Source organism: Caretta caretta, chromosome 28 (genome assembly GCF_965140235.1).
Source record: "Caretta caretta isolate rCarCar2 chromosome 28, rCarCar1.hap1, whole genome shotgun sequence".
NCBI lineage: Eukaryota > Metazoa > Chordata > Testudines > Cheloniidae > Caretta > Caretta caretta.
Genome location: NC_134233.1, coordinates 7,763,540 through 7,776,039, shown reverse-complemented (window position 1 = coordinate 7,776,039; position 12,500 = coordinate 7,763,540).

The following is a 12,500-nucleotide window of genomic DNA, read 5'->3' as shown; positions in this document are numbered from 1 at the left end:
GGGTCCGCCGGCCCCAGCCCGCGGGGGCAGGAACCGGGTTGACCTGGTGGCCGGAGGAGAATTAAGCCCGGGACAGAGACACCCGGGACGGAGCGGGGTCCGCAGGCCCCAGCCCGCGGGGGCAGGAACCGGGTTGACCTGGTGGCCGGAGGAGAATTAAGCCCGGGACCCCTCGGCAGGGGCACCCGGGAAAGACCGGGGTCCGCCGGCCCCAGCCCGCGGGGGCAGGAACCGGGTTGACCTGGTGGCCGGAGGAGAATTAAGCCCGGGACCCCTCGGCAGGGGCACCCGGGAAAGACCGGGGTCTGCCGGCCCCAGCCCGCGGGGGCAGGAACCGGGTTGACCTGGTGGCCGGAGAATTAAGCCCGGGACCCCTCGGCAGGGGCACCCGGGAAAGACCGGGGTCCGCCGGCCCCAGCCCGCGGGGGCAGGAACCGGGTTGACCTGGTGGCCGGAGGAGAATTAAGCCCGGGACAGAGACACCCGGGACGGAGCGGGGTCCGCAGGCCCCAGCCCGCGGGGGCAGGAACCGGGTTGACCTGGTGGCCGGAGGAGAATTAAGCCCGGGACAGAGACACCCGGGACGGAGCGGGGTCCGCAGGCCCCAGCCCGCGGGGGCAGGAACCGGGTTGACCTGGTGGCCGGAGGAGAATTAAGCCCGGGACAGAGACACCCGGGACGGAGCGGGGTCCGCAGGCCCCAGCCCGCGGGGGCAGGAACCGGGTTGACCTGGTGGCCGGAGGAGAATTAAGCCCGGGACCCCGCGGCAGGGGTACCCGGGAAAGACCGGGGTCCGCCGGCCCCAGCCCGCGGGGGCAGGAACCGGGTTGACCTGGTGGCCGGAGGAGAATTAAGCCCGGGACAGAGACACCCGGGACGGAGCGGGGTCCGCAGGCCCCAGCCCGCGGGGGCAGGAACCGGGTTGACCTGGTGGCCGGAGGAGAATTAAGCCCGGGACCCCTCGGCAGGGGCACCCGGGAAAGACCGGGGTCCGCCGGCCCCAGCCCGCGGGGGCAGGAACCGGGTTGACCTGGTGGCCGGAGGAGAATTAAGCCCGGGACCCCTCGGCAGGGGCACCCGGGAAAGACCGGGGTCTGCCGGCCCCAGCCCGCGGGGGCAGGAACCGGGTTGACCTGGTGGCCGGAGAATTAAGCCCGGGACCCCTCGGCAGGGGCACCCGGGAAAGACCGGGGTCCGCCGGCCCCAGCCCGCGGGGGCAGGAACCGGGTTGACCTGGTGGCCGGAGGAGAATTAAGCCCGGGACAGAGACACCCGGGACGGAGCGGGGTCCGCAGGCCCCAGCCCGCGGGGGCAGGAACCGGGTTGACCTGGTGGCCGGAGGAGAATTAAGCCCGGGACCCCTCGGCAGGGGCACCCGGGAAAGACCGGGGTCCGCCGGCCCCAGCCCGCGGGGGCAGGAACCGGGTTGACCTGGTGGCCGGAGGAGAATTAAGCCCGGGACCCCTCGGCAGGGGCACCCGGGAAAGACCGGGGTCCGCCGGCCCCAGCCCGCGGGGCAGGAACCGGGTTGACCTGGTGGCCGGAGGAGAATTAAGCCCGGGACCCCTCGGCAGGGGCACCCGGGAAAGACCGGGGTCCGCCGGCCCCAGCCCGCGGGGGCAGGAACCGGGTTGACCTGGTGGCCGGAGAATTAAGCCCGGGACCCCTCGGCAGGGGCACCCGGGAAAGACCGGGGTCCGCCGGCCCCAGCCCGCGGGGGCAGGAACCGGGTTGACCTGGTGGCCGGAGGAGAATTAAGCCCGGGACAGAGACACCCGGGACGGAGCGGGGTCCGCAGGCCCCAGCCCGCGGGGGCAGGAACCGGGTTGACCTGGTGGCCGGAGGAGAATTAAGCCCGGGACCCCTCGGCAGGGGCACCCGGGAAAGACCGGGGTCCGCCGGCCCCAGCCCGCGGGGGCAGGAACCGGGTTGACCTGGTGGCCGGAGGAGAATTAAGCCCGGGACCCCTCGGCAGGGGCACCCGGGAAAGACCGGGGTCTGCCGGCCCCAGCCCGCGGGGGCAGGAACCGGGTTGACCTGGTGGCCGGAGAATTAAGCCCGGGACCCCTCGGCAGGGGCACCCGGGAAAGACCGGGGTCCGCCGGCCCCAGCCCGCGGGGGCAGGAACCGGGTTGACCTGGTGGCCGGAGGAGAATTAAGCCCGGGACAGAGACACCCGGGACGGAGCGGGGTCCGCAGGCCCCAGCCCGCGGGGGCAGGAACCGGGTTGACCTGGTGGCCGGAGGAGAATTAAGCCCGGGACAGAGACACCCGGGACGGAGCGGGGTCCGCAGGCCCCAGCCCGCGGGGGCAGGAACCGGGTTGACCTGGTGGCCGGAGGAGAATTAAGCCCGGGACAGAGACACCCGGGACGGAGCGGGGTCCGCAGGCCCCAGCCCGCGGGGGCAGGAACCGGGTTGACCTGGTGGCCGGAGGAGAATTAAGCCCGGGACCCCGCGGCAGGGGTACCCGGGAAAGACCGGGGTCCGCCGGCCCCAGCCCGCGGGGGCAGGAACCGGGTTGACCTGGTGGCCGGAGGAGAATTAAGCCCGGGACAGAGACACCCGGGACGGAGCGGGGTCCGCAGGCCCCAGCCCGCGGGGGCAGGAACCGGGTTGACCTGGTGGCCGGAGGAGAATTAAGCCCGGGACCCCTCGGCAGGGGCACCCGGGAAAGACCGGGGTCCGCCGGCCCCAGCCCGCGGGGGCAGGAACCGGGTTGACCTGGTGGCCGGAGGAGAATTAAGCCCGGGACCCCTCGGCAGGGGCACCCGGGAAAGACCGGGGTCTGCCGGCCCCAGCCCGCGGGGGCAGGAACCGGGTTGACCTGGTGGCCGGAGAATTAAGCCCGGGACCCCTCGGCAGGGGCACCCGGGAAAGACCGGGGTCCGCCGGCCCCAGCCCGCGGGGGCAGGAACCGGGTTGACCTGGTGGCCGGAGGAGAATTAAGCCCGGGACAGAGACACCCGGGACGGAGCGGGGTCCGCAGGCCCCAGCCCGCGGGGGCAGGAACCGGGTTGACCTGGTGGCCGGAGGAGAATTAAGCCCGGGACCCCTCGGCAGGGGCACCCGGGAAAGACCGGGGTCCGCCGGCCCCAGCCCGCGGGGGCAGGAACCGGGTTGACCTGGTGGCCGGAGGAGAATTAAGCCCGGGACCCCTCGGCAGGGGCACCCGGGAAAGACCGGGGTCTGCCGGCCCCAGCCCGCGGGGGCAGGAACCGGGTTGACCTGGTGGCCGGAGAATTAAGCCCGGGACCCCTCGGCAGGGGCACCCGGGAAAGACCGGGGTCCGCCGGCCCCAGCCCGCGGGGGCAGGAACCGGGTTGACCTGGTGGCCGGAGAATTAAGCCCGGGACCCCTCGGCAGGGGCACCCGGGAAAGACCGGGGTCCGCCGGCCCCAGCCCGCGGGGGCAGGAACCGGGTTGACCTGGTGGCCGGAGGAGAATTAAGCCCGGGACAGAGACACCCGGGACGGAGCGGGGTCCGCAGGCCCCAGCCCGCGGGGGCAGGAACCGGGTTGACCTGGTGGCCGGAGGAGAATTAAGCCCGGGACCCCTCGGCAGGGGCACCCGGGAAAGACCGGGGTCCGCCGGCCCCAGCCCGCGGGGGCAGGAACCGGGTTGACCTGGTGGCCGGAGGAGAATTAAGCCCGGGACCCCTCGGCAGGGGCACCCGGGAAAGACCGGGGTCTGCCGGCCCCAGCCCGCGGGGGCAGGAACCGGGTTGACCTGGTGGCCGGAGAATTAAGCCCGGGACCCCTCGGCAGGGGCACCCGGGAAAGACCGGGGTCCGCCGGCCCCAGCCCGCGGGGGCAGGAACCGGGTTGACCTGGTGGCCGGAGGAGAATTAAGCCCGGGACAGAGACACCCGGGACGGAGCGGGGTCCGCAGGCCCCAGCCCGCGGGGGCAGGAACCGGGTTGACCTGGTGGCCGGAGGAGAATTAAGCCCGGGACAGAGACACCCGGGACGGAGCGGGGTCCGCAGGCCCCAGCCCGCGGGGGCAGGAACCGGGTTGACCTGGTGGCCGGAGGAGAATTAAGCCCGGGACAGAGACACCCGGGACGGAGCGGGGTCCGCAGGCCCCAGCCCGCGGGGGCAGGAACCGGGTTGACCTGGTGGCCGGAGGAGAATTAAGCCCGGGACCCCGCGGCAGGGGTACCCGGGAAAGACCGGGGTCCGCCGGCCCCAGCCCGCGGGGGCAGGAACCGGGTTGACCTGGTGGCCGGAGGAGAATTAAGCCCGGGACAGAGACACCCGGGACGGAGCGGGGTCCGCAGGCCCCAGCCCGCGGGGGCAGGAACCGGGTTGACCTGGTGGCCGGAGGAGAATTAAGCCCGGGACCCCTCGGCAGGGGCACCCGGGAAAGACCGGGGTCCGCCGGCCCCAGCCCGCGGGGGCAGGAACCGGGTTGACCTGGTGGCCGGAGGAGAATTAAGCCCGGGACCCCTCGGCAGGGGCACCCGGGAAAGACCGGGGTCTGCCGGCCCCAGCCCGCGGGGGCAGGAACCGGGTTGACCTGGTGGCCGGAGAATTAAGCCCGGGACCCCTCGGCAGGGGCACCCGGGAAAGACCGGGGTCCGCCGGCCCCAGCCCGCGGGGGCAGGAACCGGGTTGACCTGGTGGCCGGAGGAGAATTAAGCCCGGGACAGAGACACCCGGGACGGAGCGGGGTCCGCAGGCCCCAGCCCGCGGGGGCAGGAACCGGGTTGACCTGGTGGCCGGAGGAGAATTAAGCCCGGGACCCCTCGGCAGGGGCACCCGGGAAAGACCGGGGTCCGCCGGCCCCAGCCCGCGGGGGCAGGAACCGGGTTGACCTGGTGGCCGGAGGAGAATTAAGCCCGGGACCCCTCGGCAGGGGCACCCGGGAAAGACCGGGGTCCGCCGGCCCCAGCCCGCGGGGCAGGAACCGGGTTGACCTGGTGGCCGGAGGAGAATTAAGCCCGGGACCCCTCGGCAGGGGCACCCGGGAAAGACCGGGGTCCGCCGGCCCCAGCCCGCGGGGGCAGGAACCGGGTTGACCTGGTGGCCGGAGAATTAAGCCCGGGACCCCTCGGCAGGGGCACCCGGGAAAGACCGGGGTCCGCCGGCCCCAGCCCGCGGGGGCAGGAACCGGGTTGACCTGGTGGCCGGAGGAGAATTAAGCCCGGGACAGAGACACCCGGGACGGAGCGGGGTCCGCAGGCCCCAGCCCGCGGGGGCAGGAACCGGGTTGACCTGGTGGCCGGAGGAGAATTAAGCCCGGGACCCCTCGGCAGGGGCACCCGGGAAAGACCGGGGTCCGCCGGCCCCAGCCCGCGGGGGCAGGAACCGGGTTGACCTGGTGGCCGGAGGAGAATTAAGCCCGGGACCCCTCGGCAGGGGCACCCGGGAAAGACCGGGGTCTGCCGGCCCCAGCCCGCGGGGGCAGGAACCGGGTTGACCTGGTGGCCGGAGAATTAAGCCCGGGACCCCTCGGCAGGGGCACCCGGGAAAGACCGGGGTCCGCCGGCCCCAGCCCGCGGGGGCAGGAACCGGGTTGACCTGGTGGCCGGAGGAGAATTAAGCCCGGGACAGAGACACCCGGGACGGAGCGGGGTCCGCAGGCCCCAGCCCGCGGGGGCAGGAACCGGGTTGACCTGGTGGCCGGAGGAGAATTAAGCCCGGGACAGAGACACCCGGGACGGAGCGGGGTCCGCAGGCCCCAGCCCGCGGGGGCAGGAACCGGGTTGACCTGGTGGCCGGAGGAGAATTAAGCCCGGGACAGAGACACCCGGGACGGAGCGGGGTCCGCAGGCCCCAGCCCGCGGGGGCAGGAACCGGGTTGACCTGGTGGCCGGAGGAGAATTAAGCCCGGGACCCCGCGGCAGGGGTACCCGGGAAAGACCGGGGTCCGCCGGCCCCAGCCCGCGGGGGCAGGAACCGGGTTGACCTGGTGGCCGGAGGAGAATTAAGCCCGGGACAGAGACACCCGGGACGGAGCGGGGTCCGCAGGCCCCAGCCCGCGGGGGCAGGAACCGGGTTGACCTGGTGGCCGGAGGAGAATTAAGCCCGGGACCCCTCGGCAGGGGCACCCGGGAAAGACCGGGGTCCGCCGGCCCCAGCCCGCGGGGGCAGGAACCGGGTTGACCTGGTGGCCGGAGGAGAATTAAGCCCGGGACCCCTCGGCAGGGGCACCCGGGAAAGACCGGGGTCTGCCGGCCCCAGCCCGCGGGGGCAGGAACCGGGTTGACCTGGTGGCCGGAGAATTAAGCCCGGGACCCCTCGGCAGGGGCACCCGGGAAAGACCGGGGTCCGCCGGCCCCAGCCCGCGGGGGCAGGAACCGGGTTGACCTGGTGGCCGGAGGAGAATTAAGCCCGGGACAGAGACACCCGGGACGGAGCGGGGTCCGCAGGCCCCAGCCCGCGGGGGCAGGAACCGGGTTGACCTGGTGGCCGGAGGAGAATTAAGCCCGGGACCCCTCGGCAGGGGCACCCGGGAAAGACCGGGGTCCGCCGGCCCCAGCCCGCGGGGGCAGGAACCGGGTTGACCTGGTGGCCGGAGGAGAATTAAGCCCGGGACCCCTCGGCAGGGGCACCCGGGAAAGACCGGGGTCTGCCGGCCCCAGCCCGCGGGGGCAGGAACCGGGTTGACCTGGTGGCCGGAGAATTAAGCCCGGGACCCCTCGGCAGGGGCACCCGGGAAAGACCGGGGTCCGCCGGCCCCAGCCCGCGGGGGCAGGAACCGGGTTGACCTGGTGGCCGGAGGAGAATTAAGCCCGGGACATAGACACCCGGGACGGAGCGGGGTCCGCAGGCCCCAGCCCGCGGGGGCAGGAACCGGGTTGACCTGGTGGCCGGAGGAGAATTAAGCCCGGGACAGAGACACCCGGGAAAGACCGGGGTCCGCCGGCCCCAGCCCGCGGGGGCAGGAACCGGGTTGACCTGGTGGCCGGAGGAGAATTAAGCCCGGGACAGAGACACCCGGGACGGAGCGGGGTCCGCAGGCCCCAGCCCGCGGGGGCAGGAACCGGGTTGACCTGGTGGCCGGAGGAGAATTAAGCCCGGGACCCCTCGGCAGGGGCACCCGGGAAAGACCGGGGTCTGCCGGCCCCAGCCCGCGGGGGCAGGAACCGGGTTGACCTGGTGGCCGGAGAATTAAGCCCGGGACCCCTCGGCAGGGGCACCCGGGAAAGACCGGGGTCCGCCGGCCCCAGCCCGCGGGGGCAGGAACCGGGTTGACCTGGTGGCCGGAGGAGAATTAAGCCCGGGACAGAGACACCCGGGACGGAGCGGGGTCCGCAGGCCCCAGCCCGCGGGGGCAGGAACCGGGTTGACCTGGTGGCCGGAGGAGAATTAAGCCCGGGACCCCTCGGCAGGGGCACCCGGGAAAGACCGGGGTCCGCCGGCCCCAGCCCGCGGGGGCAGGAACCGGGTTGACCTGGTGGCCGGAGGAGAATTAAGCCCGGGACAGAGACACCCGGGACGGAGCGGGGTCCGCCGGCCCCAGCCCGCGGGGGAGGAACCGGGTTGACCTGGTGGCCGGAGGAGAATTAAGCCCGGGACCCCTCGGCAGGGGCACCCGGGAAAGACCGGGGTCCGCCGGCCCCAGCCCGCGGGGGCAGGAACCGGGTTGACCTGGTGGCCGGAGGAGAATTAAGCCCGGGACCCCTCGGTAGGGGCACCCGGGAAAGACCGGGGTCCGCCGGCCCCAGCCCGCGGGGGCAGGAACCGGGTTGACCTGGTGGCCGGAGGAGAATTAAGCCCGGGACCCCTCGGCAGGGGTACCCGGGAAAGACCGGGGTCCGCAGGCCCCAGCCCGCGGGGGCAGGAACCGGGTTGACCTGGTGGCCGGAGGAGAATTAAGCCCGGGACCCCTCGGCAGGGGTACCCGGGAAAGACCGGGGTCCGCAGGCCCCAGCCCGCGGGGGCAGGAACCGGGTTGACCTGGTGGCCGGTTTGTTTTTCGGCCACCAGGTAAACCCGTTGAAAGTATAGGGTTGACCTGGTGGCCGAAAAGCAAACCGGCCACCAGGTCAACCCGTTGAAAGTATTGGGTTGACCTGGTGGCCGAAAAGCGAACCGGCCACCAGGTAAACCCGTTGAAAGTATAGGGTTGACCTGGTGGCCGAAAAGCGAACCGGCCAACAGGTAAACCCGTTGAAAGTATAGGGTTGACCTGGTGGCCGAAAAGCGAACGGGCCACCAGGTCAACCCGTTGAAAGTATAGGGTTGACCTGGTGCCCCAGAAGCAAACCGGCCACCAGGTCAACCCGTTGAAAGTATTACGTTGACCTGGTGGCCGGACGGGAATTTAGCCCCGAGCTCGCGTCTGTTCTGCCGTGGGCGGAGAGGGCCTGCCGGCGCCTGTGCGCGGGAGCACGCTCCGGGTTGACCTGGTGTCCTTACGGGAATGAAGCCCCGACCCCGTGGCAGGGGGACCCGGGCGGAGCGGGGTCCGTCCGTCCCCAGCCCGAGGGGGAAGCTCCGGGTTGACCTGGTGTCCGGACGGGAAGGAAGCCCCGAGCTCGAGGCAGGGAGACACGGGCGGAGCGGGGTCCGTCCGTCCCCAGCCCGCGGCGGAAGCTCCGGGTTGACCTGGTGACTCCCCTGCCTCGGGTGGCCCCGATCCTTTTTTTCCGCTTTTTTTTTTTTTCCTTTTTTGGCCGGAGCGTGGTCCGGATGCCCCCCAGAACCCGTTCTAGGGGTCGGGGAATTTTTTTTAAAAAGACTTCCAAGGGGCCCGATCAGTGGCCGCGGCTTCGCAGGCTGGCCTGGGGGAGTTCTCTGGCGGGGGCAGGCTCCGGGTTGACCTGGTGTCCGGACGGGAAGGAAGACCCGAGTTCGGGGCAGGGGGACACGGGCGGAGCGGGGTCCCTCCGGCCCCAGCACGCGTGGAAAGCTCCGGGTTGACCTGGTGTCCGGACGGGAAGGAAGCCCCGAGCTCGAGGCAGGGAGACCCGGGCGGAGCGGGGTCCGTCCGTCCCCAGCCCGCGGGGGAAGCTCCGGGTTGACCTGGTGACTCCCCTGCCTCGGGTGGCCCCGATCCTTTTTTCCGCTTTTTTTTTTTTCCTTTTTTGGCCGGAGTGTGGTCCGGATGCCCCCCAGAACCCTTTCTGGGGGTCGGGGAAATTTTTAAAAAAAAAACTTCCAGGGGCCCGATCAGTGGCCGCGGCGTCGCAGGCTGGCCTGGGGGAGTTCTCTGGCGGGGGCAGGCTCCGGGTTGACCTGGTGTCCGGACGGGAAGGAAGACCCGAGTTCGGGGCAGGGGGACACGGGCGGAGCGTGGTCCGTCCGGCCCCAGCACGCGGGGAAAGCTCCGGGTTGACCTGGTGTCCGGACGGGAAGGAAGCCCCGAGCTCGAGGCAGGGAGACCCGGGCGGAGCGGTGTCCGTCCGTCCCCAGCCCGAGGGGGAAGCTCCGGGTTGACCAGGTGTCCGGACGGGAAGGAAGACCCGAGCTCGAGGCAGGGAGACCCGGGCGGAGCGGGTCCGTCCGTCCCCAGCCCGCGGCGGAAGCTCCGGGTTGACCTGGTGACTCCCCTGCCTCGGGTGGCCCCGATCCTTTTTTTTCGCTTTTTTTTTTTTTCCTTTTTTGGCCGGAGCGTGGTCCGGATGCCCCCCAGAACCCTTTCTGGGGGTCGCGGAAATTTTTTAAAAAAGACTTCCAGGGGCCCGATCAGTGGCCGCGGCGTCGCAGGCTGGCCTGGGGGAGTTCTCTGGCGGGGGCAGGCTCCGGGTTGACGCGGAGTCCGGACGGGAAGGAAGACCCGAGCTCGAGGCAGGGAGACCCGGGCGGAGCGGGTCCGTCCGTCCCCAGCCCGCGGCGGAAGCTCCGGGTTGACCTGGTGACTCCCCTGCCTCGGGTGGCCCCGATCCTTTTTTCCGCTTTTTTTTTTTTTTCCTTTTTTGGCCGGAGCGTGGTCCGGATGCCCCCTAGAACCCTTTCTGGGGGTCGGGGAATTTTTTTAAAAAAGACTTCCAGGGGCCCGATCAGTGGCCGCGGCGTCGCAGGCTGGCCTGGGGGAGTTCTCTGGCGGGGGCAGGCTCCGGGTTGACCCGGTGTCCGGACGGGAAGGAAGACCCGAGCTCGAGGCTGGGAGACCCGGGCGGAGCGGGGTCCGTCCGTCCCCAGCCCGCGGTGGAAGCTCCGGGTTGACCTGGTGACTCCCCTGCCTCGAGTGGCCCCGATCCTTTTTTCCGCTTTTTTTTTTTTTTCCTTTTTTGGCCGGAGCGTGGTCCGGATGCCCCCCAGAACCCTTTCTGGGGGTCGGGGAAATTTTTTAAAAAAGACTTCCAGGGGCCCGATCAGTGGACGCGGCGTCGCAGGCTGGCCTGGGGGAGTTCTCTGGCGGGGGCAGGCTCCGGGTTGACCCGGTGTCCGGACGGGAAGGAAGCCCCGTGCTCGAGGCTGGGAGACCCGGGCGGAGCGGGGTCCGTCCGTCACAGCCCGCGGGGGAAGCTCCGGGTTGACCTGGTGACTCCCCTGCCTCGAGTGGCCCCGATCCTTTTTTCCGCTTTTTTTTTTTTTTTTTCCTTTTTTGGCCGGAGCGTGGTCCGGATGCCCCCCAGAACCCTTTCTGGGGGTCGGGGAAATTTTTTAAAAAAGACTTCCAGGGGCCCGATCAGTGGCCGCGGCGTCGCAGGCTGGCCTGGGGGAGTTCTCTGGCGGGGGCAGGCTCCGGGTTGACCCGGTGTCCGGACGGGAAGGAAGCCCCGAGCTCGAGGCAGGGAGACCCGGGCGGAGCGCGGTCCGTCCGTCACAGCCCGCGGGGGAAGCTCCGGGTTGACCTGGTGACTCCCCTGCCTCGGGTGGCCCCGATCCTTTTTTCCGCTTTTTTTTTTTTTTCCTTTTTTGGCCGGAGCGTGGTCCGGATGCCCCCCAGAACCCTTTCTGGGGTCGGGGAAATTTTTTAAAAAAGACTTCCAGGGGCCCGATCAGTGGCCGCGGCGTCGCAGGCTGGCCTGGGGGAGTTCTCTGGCGGTGGCAGGCTCCTGTTTGACCCGGTGTGCGGACGGGAAGGAAGCCCCGAGCTCGAGGCAGGGAGACCCGGGCGGAGCGGGGTCCGTCCGTCACAGCCCGCGGTGGAAGCTCCGGGTTGACCTGGTGACTCCCCTGCCTCGGGTGGCCCCGATCCTTTTTTCCGCTTTTTTTTTTTTTTTTCCTTTTTTGGCCGGAGCGTGGTCCGGATGCCCCCCAGAACCCGTTCTAGGGGTCGGGGAATTTTTTTTAAAAAGACTTCCAAGGGGCCCGATCAGTGGCCGCGGCTTCGCAGGCTGGCCTGGGGGAGTTCTCTGGCGGGGGCAGGCTCCGGGTTGACGCGGAGTCCGGACGGGAAGGAAGCCCCGAGCTCGAGGCAGGGAGACACGGGCGGAGCGGTGTCCGTCCGTCCCCAGCCCGCGGCGGAAGCTCCGGGTTGACCTGGTGACTCCCCTGCCTCGGGTGGCCCCGATCCTTTTTTTTCGCTTTTTTTTTTTTTCCTTTTTTGGCCGGAGCGTGGTCCGGATGCCCCCCAGAACCCTTTCTGGGGGTCGGGGAAATTTTTTAAAAAAGACTTCCAGGGGCCCGATCAGTGGCCGCGGCGTCGCAGGCTGGCCTGGGGGAGTTCTCTGGCGGGGGCAGGCTCCGGGTTGACCCGGTGTCCGGACGGGAAGGAAGCCCCGTGCTCGAGGCTGGGAGACCCGGGCGGAGCGGGGTCCGTCCGTCACAGCCCGCGGGGGAAGCTCCGGGTTGACCTGGTGACTCCCCTGCCTCGAGTGGCCCCGATCCTTTTTTCCGCTTTTTTTTTTTTTTTTTTCCTTTTTTGGCCGGAGCGTGGTCCGGATGCCCCCCAGAACCCTTTCTGGGGGTCGGGGAAATTTTTTAAAAAAGACTTCCAGGGGCCCGATCAGTGGCCGCGGCGTCGCAGGCTGGCCTGGGGGAGTTCTCTGGCGGGGGCAGGCTCCGGGTTGACCCGGTGTCCGGACGGGAAGGAAGCCCCGAGCTCGAGGCAGGGAGACCCGGGCGGAGCGCGGTCCGTCCGTCACAGCCCGCGGGGGAAGCTCCGGGTTGACCTGGTGACTCCCCTGCCTCGGGTGGCCCCGATCCTTTTTTCCGCTTTTTTTTTTTTTTTCCTTTTTTGGCCGGAGCGTGGTCCGGATGCCCCCCAGAACCCTTTCTGGGGTCGGGGAAATTTTTTAAAAAAGACTTCCAGGGGCCCGATCAGTGGCCGCGGCGTCGCAGGCTGGCATGGGGGAGTTCTCTGGCGGTGGCAGGCTCCTGTTTGACCCGGTGTGCGGACGGGAAGGAAGCCCCGAGCTCGAGGCAGGGAGACCCGGGCGGAGCGGGGTCCGTCCGTCCCCAGCCCGCGGAGGAAGCTCCGGGTTGACCTGGTGACTCCCGTGCCTCGGGTGGGCCCGATCCTTTTTTCCGGTTTTTTTTTTTTTTTCTTTTTTGGCCGGAGTGTGGTCTGGATGTCCCCCCGGAACCCCTTTTGGGGTCGGTGAAAATTTTTTTTCCGACTTCCAGGGGCCCGATCCACGGCCGGGGCGTCGCAGGCTGGCCT